At 37.3% G+C, this 11,647-nt stretch overlaps 1 non-coding gene across 1 annotated transcript; it reads right to left on the bottom strand.

Moving 5' to 3' along the window:
• Nucleotides 1-4,411: 4,411 nt before the first annotated feature.
• LOC127077681 (small nucleolar RNA R71) lies at nt 4,412-4,518 on the bottom strand. Its single transcript, XR_007787465.1, has one exon. It is a non-coding gene; the product is annotated as a small nucleolar RNA R71 (small nucleolar RNA).
• Between the last annotated feature and the right edge of the window lie 7,129 nt (nt 4,519-11,647).

Here is an 11,647-nt window from a genome sequence, read left to right on the forward strand (position 1 = left end):
CAATCTCATTCTTTCTCTATTTCTTAAGGCTCGTGCCACACACTCAGAATTATAATCGTCAAGTGTTGATACCTTTGTTGTGCTTGAGAAGTAGTCCGCTTTGCAAGCTATGCTTGATTGATGTTGACTTTGAAGTCTTAATCTTGCATTTGAACCTTGAATTCAGCATGTCCACAATAGCTTGAGCACCATGGACTTGTCATATCAAGTGATAAAGGGTCTTTTGATCACTTGAATAGGCTTGGGGTTTTACAGCATAATTACAAAGGATTTGGTTGACCAAAGCGAACTTTGGTCAACACTAAATAGTGGGATTGGAATGACTAAATAAATCATGTACAATAATAGTATATTGAATTAATCAGCTAAGATAAAAAAATCAGACAAATCTGATTAAGGCCCTAAGCTAAGGGAGCATGTATTAAAAATCAAGACTTTAAGCCATAAGGGCAAAATGGTCATTTCACATGAATATTCAATTTAAGGTTAAAATTAAACCCTAATCAATATCGTAACTAAAAACTAAAAATTAATCAAGTTCTAAGAAAACTATTTTTATCAAATCAAAGAAACCTAATTATTTTTAGAAATCTAACTAAACTAAAAAATATCAATTAATATTCTAATTAATCCTAATTTTTATTCTAATTAAAATCATAATTCTAATTAGTCCTAAAAATATAACTTAATTAAACCAATCCTAAAAAACTCTAAATGACCTAATTAATAAAAAACAAAAAAAAATAACAAAAATGAATCAAGAACAAAAAGAATAATGAGTTCAGATTGGGGGTGTAAAAAACAATTAAAATAAGGCCCAATGGCCCAAAAGACCCACATAATCAATTTTGTCTTATATGTTGTTTTGTCTTATATGCCATGTTGAACCAGTCATGTTATGACACGTGGCGCTGTCTAAAAAAGTGAAAAAAAGGAAAAAGAGGTAGGACACATGTCACGATTATAGGAGTTATGAGTTTAATCAATAATTGTTTATTAATTAATTACACACAATCTTGAATTTTGATCTACTAAAAATTAATATATAAAAAAATAATATACAAATTATATATCACTGGACTCGATTTTCGCAAGGAATCCAAATATGTGATAGAGTTTTGCAAATGAGCCACGAATTTTGAAGAATCAGATGAAAATGTGAAAAACAAAGTATGTAAAGAATCGACCGATTCATATTCGTTATAATGATTCATGAAAAAGTAATCATATATTCAGAATCATGACAAAAAATCGCTTCTAATGATATATTCATACGTAATTAACGATTAAGAATTAAAAAATCATTATTTTTAAGTTTACGTGTTTTATGCAAAATAAGTGTTTATTTAATAAGCAACATTCAAAACAGTAGCTAAAATTGATTAACAAGCAAAAATCTAATAATTCATGGCAAAAATGTGGATGAGATAAATGATTACCAATGGAGCGGAGATTTTCTCTGGTTAGTGTTGAAAATCGAAGCGTCGAAAAGAAACCCGGAAAACTTTAAGAATAAGCTCCATTAATCCAATTAACTTCTAAGATTTGATAATTATTCTTGATGATGAATAAATATAGAAGATGAACCATGAATATAGAATATTGATGAATAAGCTTGAATTGATGAATCTTGGATGATGATTGTTGATAAATCTTGATAAACTTTAGATAATGATTATTGATGATAATGCTTGAATTGTTGATTGATGATTTATTGAAATTGGATTGTGGCTAAGTTCCACCATTTTAGAACTTTAATGTGAAGTTATAAATGGTGATGAAGATGAACTTTAGTGAGGGTGAGAGAGAATATAAATACTGAAAGAGAAATTGAGAAGAAAAAATGGTAGAAAAATAATGATTAATTGTGAATTTTCTAAGTTAGGTTAGTTAACCCACAAAATATGAAAAATAACATGTTTATATAGAATTCGTATGTGAATGATAACCCTTGGATTATGATTCAAGTAATTGGTTTATCAATGGTTAGGAGTTAATTTAATCCTTAGTTGTGGATCACCAATTTCAACCATAGGATTAAATGTTAAGAGTGACTATGATTGAGTGAAAAAAATGGAAGTTGAGATTTGTGTTTGTTTGGAAGTTTTGTGCTATTTTGGAAGTTATGGTAGTTAAGGGTAATTAGGTAAATGGATGCTTGTGGAGAAGTAGGTAGTTAAGGGTAGTTAAAGACCAATGGTGTTGGAGTTTAGCAAAAGTACTGATAACGTGAAAATACATAGTATATTTGCCTTGATTTACATTCAAAAATCGTACCATTTTCATTTATGTTCCGATTATTCCACAAGTATTCGAGTTATTTTTTCAAGTATTTCAATTCACATGCTTAAATGAGCAAAGTATAGAAAAGAAAGGAAAAGAAGAAGAAACAGAAGAGAAACAGTAGAAAAACCAGAAAGGATGAATTTTGTGCAGGTGACGACCGTCACAACCCTCGTCACGACCGTCACGCCCAGGTTGTGATGAGCGTCACATGCCCACCACGACCGTCACAAGGCCAAAAGCAGCGTAAGGAATTGTTCAACAGAAGTGATCCTCACGCCCCATTTTTTCGCTCCACAACCCACTTTCCCGTGAATCTCTCACTCAACCAAGTCACTCTTATTTCTCTCAACTATGAAGACCAATTGGATAATATAAAAGGATGGAAGTTGGAAACCTACGGACACGCTTGGTTTTCCTCCCTGAAGCCAACTTTCAAGATTTTTATTTGCATTTATTTTCCATAGCAATTTTGCTTTCTATTATTTTTCTTCAGCAACATTGTTTTCTTTTACCGCAATTTGTTTACCGTTCCGTTCAGAGCTTCCGTTTTTCCTTTCCCCTTTCCGTTTTTCATTTATCCAAAAGTTGTAGTTTCCTACACTGGGGAACTACTGCAATTTATTTAATTTAGTTTAAGCAATTATTTCGAAGAAGCAGAATCCTACCGACCTATGGAGGACTGCTCAAGTACTTCAAGATCCGGCATATTCAATTAATCCAAGTTCCAGGTTTTTATTCAATTATTATTGTTATCGCTTTATTATTTAATCATGTTGGCCTTATTGTTGGTCTGTTTATGTTCGTCTGTGTTTGCATTAATTAACATGTCCGGCTAAACTACCGGTATCGGTATGTAAATAATTTAATTAGACGAGATTTAATAATAATCGGTGTAAACTTCTCTTCTCAAATAATCTTTTTGGCTGTGGTTTTTAATTTAAATTTAATTAACTTTATCACGAGAGTGAGAAGCTATTTAATATGGTTTTGCCACGAGAGTGAGAATTTAACTAAGGTGAGAACCGACAATCGCGAGAGCGTGAGGGTCGAACTGGATAGTAAAAACTAGGCATTGATTTTAAAAATAGCGAGAGCACTTTAAAAGCAATTAGAACTTATTTATTTTCAAAAAGTATTTTTAACTTCAAATGGGACAGCGAGAGCGTACATTCTGACTTAAAAGTATAGTCCGAGTCAACAATCACGAGAGTGTGAGATAAAGCCTTTTAAATGAGTATTTTCTACTAAAAGATATTTGGTAATTAAAATATACACCGGTGACTTATCGAATCCCTGATGATTAATGTGTTGCATACTGATATCCCTTCATTAATATTTTCTTAAAAACTTAACTTCCTTTAGATTTAATTTTTGTTCAACCAAACCTCTAAAAATCATCTCCTTAGCTAAACATAGTAACATCGATAGCATTAGTTTGACCATCGGTCCCTGTGGGTTCAATATATTTTAAAACTAAAACGACTAGACTGTGCACTTGCAGTCAAGTACCCGATAGACTATATTTTATATACAGTCGCGAGACGTATCAAGTTTTTGGGGCCGTTGTCGGGGACCTGATTTAATCAAATAGTGAGATTCTTTCGTTGCGCAGTATAGACTAAGGTAAAAACTAATTTCCCTTATTTCCCGGTTGTATGCCAAGTACTCGCTCACAAGGTGAAAACATAGCACCACCAATCGTAGAATTAGAGCGTTTCTTATATTTAAGACGTCGAATACTAGAGTACCAACGAAGGTACAATATTCCTGATATCTTCTTTCCTACTACTGAACCAGTTGAAAAACCAACCATGGCTACAGTGGAACCACAAAACCGTCCTCTTAAGTTCTACGCTACCCTATCCAAACAAGAACCTCACAACATCAATTTGCTGGAAATCCTACGGACGATCCTAATGAACATTTGACCAAGTTTGTGTAGTACACAGACACTGTGAAGGCGAATGGTGTATCTCAAGATGCGATAAGACTACGCCTTTTTCCTTTCTCTCTAAGAGACAGAGCTTGGGCTTGGTTGCAATCCTTGCCATCCAACTCAGTTACTACATGGGAAGAACTGAAGAACGTTTTCTTAGCCCGATATTTTCCGCCGAGCAAAACTGCTATGCTGAGAGCTCAAATCAACGGATTTCGACAAAAAGATGTAGAATCTCTCTACGATGCGTGGGAGAGATACAAAGACATGATGAGGATATGTCCACATCATGGTCTCGAAGATTGGGTGATCATTCACACATTTTACAACAGGCTTCTGTATAACACAAGACTGACAGTAGACACTGCCACGGGCGGTGCACTTATGGACAAGCCATACAACGAAGCATATCAACTCATTGAAAACATGGCCCAAAACCATTGCCAATGGGGAGGTGAAAGAACTCCAGTAGAAAAATCCCAAACAAAAAGTGAAATGCACGAAGTTAGTAGCCTTGACCATGTCCATGCAAAGGTAGATGCCCTTGTTCAAAAGTTAGACAACTTGACCATACCACCCGTAGCCACCGTGGCCGCCATAACTCCAAACTGCGAATTATGTGGAATTCCTGGATACACTACACCAAAATGTCAAATATTAGCAGGAGTCTCCACTGGTCAAGTAAATTACGCACAAGGAAATCCTTATTCGAATACATACAACCCAAGTTGGAAAAACCATCCTAACTTTTCGTATAAGAACAACAACGCCCTGTATGCACCTGGCCAAGCACTCGCTATTCCACCTGGATATCAAAAGCCAGGTAATAATGCTCCTAACATTCCTAGGAAGTCCAAGCTTGAACTAATGATGGAAAGCTTCATAGCTACCCAAGCTCAAACAATTAAAGACTTCTTGAACCAAAACATACATACTAGTGAGCAACTTAAACAACTAGCGAGCAAAGTAGACTCCTTAGCCACCCACAACAAAATGCTTGAAACACAGATTTCACAAGTGGCTCAACAACAAACATCTACTTCTGCTCCCGTTGGCACATTTCCGGGACAACCACAACCTAATCCAAAAGGACATGCAAATTCCGTTATATTGAGAAGTGGAAAAGAACTAGACGGACCCGTAGATCCAAGACTCCAAAATCCTGCCATGTACCAAAAACCTGACAAAACAACAACTGATAATGTAAGTGAACCGAAGGAGAAGGAAGATAATACCCAAGAGGCCGAAGAAAAAGAAAAACCTGATGTGCCTCCACCACCTTATAAACCACCCATTCCGTATCCTCAAAGACTCACAAATTCTAAAACTGCAGGGCAATTTAAGAAATTTGTTGAACTTCTGAAACAACTGAATATTACAATTCCCTTTACAGAAGCCATCACACAAATTCCCTCATATGCCAAGTTTCTTAAAGAGATCGTATCCAATAAGAAAAAGATTGGCGATAACGAAACAATTACACTTATTGTTGAGTGTAGCGCAATAATCCAAAACAACATGCCTCCCAAACTAAAAGACCCAGGTAGTTTCTCCATACCCTGTGTCATTGGAAAGTTCATCATAGACAAAGCTCTATGCGACTTAGGAGCCATCATTAGTGTAATTCCCTTAACCATTTGTAAAAGGCTCAACATGGGAGAACTAAGACCAACGAAGATGTTTATTCAACTAGCTGACAGCTCAATCAAATATCCTGTTGGTATACTAGAGAATGTCCCAGTACGCGTAGGACAATTTTACATTCCTGCAGACTTCATAATCATGGACATCAAAGATGATGCCAGTACACCTATTATATTAGGAAGGCCATTCTTAGCTACCGCCGAAGCCATAATAGACGTGAAAAGAGGTAAGCTAACATTCGAAGTTGGAGAAGAAAAAGTTGAATTCATCTTGACACAATTCTTACAAGCGCCAGCTATAGACGATACGTGTTATCTACTTGATGTCATAAACGAGTGTGTAAGAGAGATGGAGATGCAAGAAACCACATATTCTGATATAGTGAAAATCCAAATCCCTCCAATCTTTGAAGATGATAATTGGCAACCATACCAAAATGACAGTCTAAGTGAATGCTTAGCACTTACACCCAACCACAGGTCATGCCCGAAGAAACCAGGTCTAAGTGAAACACTACCCAAGAATCTAAGATACGAATTCCTAGACACTAAACTCAAAAGACCAGTAATAGTCAACGCTGACTTAGGACAAATGGAAACTGAAAAGTTACTAGATGTCTTAAGAAAATATCCAACTACGTTAGGCTACAACGTCGCTGACCTAAAAGGCATAAGTCCTTCTATCAGTATGCATGGCATTATGCTAGAGGAAGATTGTAAAACCTCTAGAGAACACCAGAGAAGGATCAACCCAGTCTTAAGTACTGTAGTCAAGGATGAAGTAAAGAAGTTATTAGATGCAAGAATCATATACCCGATCTCCGATAGTTAATGGGTTAGCCCCGTTCATGTAGTACCCAAGAAAGGGGGTGTTACAGTTGTTAAGAACGAGAAGGGCGAATCTATAGCACAAAGAGTTGTGACCGGAAGTAGAATATGCATCGATTATAGGAAACTAAATAAAGCCACTCGAAAGGATCATTTTCCTCTACCTTTCATTGATCAAATGCTTGAATGATTGGTTAAGCATTCCCACTTCTGCTATCTAGACGGTCATTCAGGATTCTTTCAAATTCCTATCCATCCTGATGACCAAGAGAAAACAACCTTCACATGCCCTTATGGTACATTTGCTTATCGACGAATGCCATTTGGACTATGCAACGCTCCCGCAACATTCCAAAGATGCATGATCTCAATCTTCACTGACTTTATAGACGACATTATGGAAGTCTTTATGGACGATTTTTCTGTTTGTGGGTAGAGCTTCGAAGGATGTCTATCAAACCTTGAAATGGTACTTGAAAGATGCGTAAAGGTGAATCTCGTCTTGAACTGGGAGAAATGCCATTTCATGGTCCAACAAGGAATCGTGTTAGGACACGTAGTATCTGATAAAGGAATTGAAGTAGACAAATCTAAGATCGAAATCATAGAGAATCTTCAACCACCAAAAATCGTACGAGAAATACGAAGCTTTCTAAGACACGCCGGTTTCTACCAACGCTTTATCAAGGATTTATCGAAAATTACCAAACCGCTGACTGGTTTACTAATGAAAGACGTTGACTTTATCTTTGATGAGAAATGTTTAACAGTGTTTGAACAATTAAAAACATCTTTAATCACCGCACCTATCATGCAACCACCTGACTGGAGATTACCATTCGAAATCATGTGTGATGCGAGTGACTATGCCGTAGGCGCAGTGCTAGGACAAAGGAAGGATAAAAAACTTCATGCGATCTACTACGCAAGTAGAACATTAGATCCTGCCCAAATGAACTACGCCACCACTGAAAAGGAACTTCTAGTTGTTGTGTTTGCTTTAGACAAATTCCGTTCTTACTTAGTAGGAGCGAAAATTATCATCTATACTGATCACGCTGCTATTAGATATTTGCTAAGTAAGAAGGATGCCAAACCACGACTCTTAAGATGGATCCTACTCTTACAAGAATTTGACTTAGAAATAAAAGATAAGAAGGGTACTGAGAACGTAGTAGCAGACCACTTATCACGAATCGAAGGGAATAAGCCTGAACAAATTCCAATCAATGATGATTTCCCTTACGAACGACTTATAGCCCAAATGGGAAGCGACATGTCTGAACTAACCTTAAATGATACCGAAATAGAAGAATCCGTGGAAGAAATTCATGCGAATATTACCCTGTCATGGTATGCTGATTTTGTCAACTACCTAGCTGTTGGAGTACTTCCACCAGACCTATCCTACCAACAAAAGAAGAAATTCTTTCATGATCTAAAACAATACTACTGGGATGAACCTCTGCTTTTCAAAAGAGGTACCGACGGTATTTTCCGTCGATGTGTTCCTAAAGATGAAATAGATGATATAATCTCTCATTGCCATTCCGCTCCCTATCGTGGGCACGCAAGCACTTCAAAAACGTGTGCTAAGATCTTACAATATGGCCTCTTTTGGTCTACTCTATGGAAAGATGTCCATAATATGGTTATAAATTGCGACCGGTGCCAACGCACTGGTAACATTTCAAGACGCGACGAAATGCCACAAACAGGCATCTTAGAAGTGGAAGTCTTTGATGTGTGGGGGATTGACTTCATGGGACCATTCTTGTCTTCTTTTGGTAATAAATACATACTCGTAGCTATCGATTATGTTTCAAAATGGATCGAGGTTGTAGCTTCTCCGACAAATGACACACGAGTAGTGATTAAGTTGTTCAAGAACATAATCTTTCCTAGATTCGGTGTGCCAAAACTAGTCGTTAGTGACGGTGGCTCCCATTTCATATAAAATATCTTTGGAAAACTTCTTCTGAAGTATGGAGTCCGACACCGTGTAGCAACGCCTTATACCCACACCAGTGGTCAAGTCGAAGTTTCGAATAGAGAGACCAAACAAATTCTAGAAAAGACTGTCAGAATATCTAGAAAAAACTGGTCATCTAAACTAAATGAAGCTCTGTGGGCATATAGAACAGCCTACAAGACCCCAATAGGAACCACACCCTTTAAATTAGTCTATGGTAAATCATTTCATCTCCCTGTGGAGTTAGAACACAAAGCTTATTGGGCAATTAAGACCCTAAATCTAAATTATACTTCCGCAGGAGAGAAGCGAATTTTAGACATTCACGAATTGGAAGAATTTTGACTAGACGCCTATGAGAATGCCAAGATATACAAAGAACGAACCAAAAAATGGCACGATAAACGTATATCTAGGAAAGAGTTTAATATCGGCGACGTAGTGCTACTATTTAATTCAAGACTTAAGCTTTTTCCGAGAAAACTTAAATCTAGGTGGTCAGGCCCTTTTGAAATTACAAAAGTTTTTAAAAGCGGTACGATAGAAATCAAAGGTAGAAATAGTGAACCGTTCATGGTAAACGGGCAGTGATTAAAACATTATCATAATATTGACAATAGAGACTATTCAAATAGTCTAAGAGTTATAGAGCTACCCGCTCAACCCCAAAACTAATGTATCGTAACGTTACTGTCGAACTTACGAAATTAAACAAAGTGCTTAGTGGGAGACAACCCGCCTCTTTTTAATTTGTTATTGATTTTGTTATTTTTATTTTTAAGTGTTTCCCTTCTTTGACTATTACTTTTATTTTGCTCCCTTTCCTTGATTCTATGCAGTAATGTACTTGTTGTTTCTCGTTACTAACTTAGAAATATTGGATACTGATTAACAGGCGAATTTATAACTAGTTAGTAACTAACATTTGTCATGCAACAAGTAGATACAGTTTTAGAGGCAGAGTTCAGAGAAGGCGTTATGATTATTTAGCTCAGAAGGATATGGCTTTATCCATATATTATGATGGACCTGCCATGGATAGGTTAGGTATCTGAGATATCATCTTGTTTATGTTTAACCAGCTAGGTTAGGAGAATGCGGATATTAAGAGAAGGTTTGTCACATACCGTGAGCTTACCCTAGAATTCCTTAGCTCCCTAGTTTACAACCCTGAGCATGGTTACGGACTAAACAAATGGTTGATTTCCTTTAGGCTATTTAGTATGGATTTCACTTATAATCGTAGAGACCTTGCTAACCTTCTAGGATTTCCTAGTGGCCCATTTGTATTCACTACCCTCCAAGAGGAATTAATCGATGAGATTGACTTAGATTGCTTTTGAGGTAGTTTAACTGGATATCACCACCCTGACCCACACCAGATGCACTCCCAAATGATACTACTTCCACAAAATACTAGCCCACACCCTATTTGGAAAAGTAGCGAACAACACCTTAGTGTCAAGGGATGAACTTTTCATCTTACTCTGTGTCGACCAAGGTCGACATGTCAATGCTATAACATTTATGATGGAGAGATTTGTTCACCTTGCAAAGAACAATCGCGCCCCAATCATAATAGGCGGCCTAATAACCATGATAGCTGATGCCATTGGACTTAGACGCCCACTTAACGAGCATACACCTTTTGGATACATCCGACCCATGGATATTGACTTTTGCTTCGACCGAAGAATTATAGGAAACCTTGGGCTGGAAACTTTTGACTACCTAATTAATAATGAAGTTGTCCAACTATTTACCTTACCAAACCATGAGAGAATAAGTGTTCATAACCGAAATAATTGGACCGACAGATGCCACAGCCACCTCCTGAGCATACTGCAGAGACATCTTCCCGAAGCCAACGGAGAAACGAGCTCCGACCCGCCACCATGGAAGAAATCTATGCTGAGATGTTACAACATAACCAGAGGATGGAAGAGCGCCAGACGGAAATGATGAAAACGATCCAACAGATACAGAGAGATCAGCATGACTATGCAAACTGGCATGACCAAGGGATGGCGGAACTTTCTGAAAAGATGAGTGCCTTGACACATCGCGTTGATGCCATCCAGGAGTACACCCAGCATGTGGGGTTGGACCCTACCCAACGTGGTAGAAGTGAACGTGCACGAGCAAGAGTTAGAGCAAGCAGAGCCCAACATCGTGGCGAAGAGTAGCGTTCCTCCTGTTTCTTCCCTTTTCTCACTTTATTTTGTCGCATTGAGGATAATGCTTTGTTTAAGTGTGGGAGGGAATCCTTGTCTTTCCTTTATCTGTTTCTATTTTTATCCATAACAAAAATTTTGTCTTTCGTTTATTTGTTCCTATCTAATCGTTCATTTATTTCTGTCTAATTCACCATAACAATTTTTTTGTTTTTATGTTAAATGCATACCTTACGAGTATATAGGTTGTCTTACATAGGTTCTGTTAGGAAGCTGAGAAAAATATAAGATGATTGATATCGTCCCGACACCTTAGATCTCTCACTTTTGAGAGATCAGTTTGAATACCCATTATACTGATACCTTAAGTCTCCGTTCTAGATTAACCCCTAGTAGTTTATACTAGCAGTCAACACTGTCTTAAACACAAACCATGTGAAGAGCCGATGAATATAAGTGATTGATGCCTACGAATTAAGAAGATCCTTCATACCTTTGCTATCGAGAAATTGAAAATGCACCATACAAACGGTTGCAAGATATACAAAAGGAAATAAAAACCCGTTGCCGGTTAGTTCAGAGGTACCTGGTACTGGACTCGGTAGGGCGAACTACGGTATGATCCCCCACAACTTTCAAATGGGATATATAAAGGGGTACCAGACCCTGTGCTAAAAAAAGGATCAAAGCCAATAACTGGCTACTTCACTAAGTGCGTGTAAAGGAAAAGGGCTTAATGTGATTGCGCTAGAATGAAACCGGGTGAAATAGGAACGAGAAGCATTAGGTTGAGATATAATAGCATGAT

This window comes from Lathyrus oleraceus, chromosome 4, assembly GCF_024323335.1.
Source record: "Lathyrus oleraceus cultivar Zhongwan6 chromosome 4, CAAS_Psat_ZW6_1.0, whole genome shotgun sequence".
NCBI lineage: Eukaryota > Viridiplantae > Streptophyta > Magnoliopsida > Fabales > Fabaceae > Lathyrus > Lathyrus oleraceus.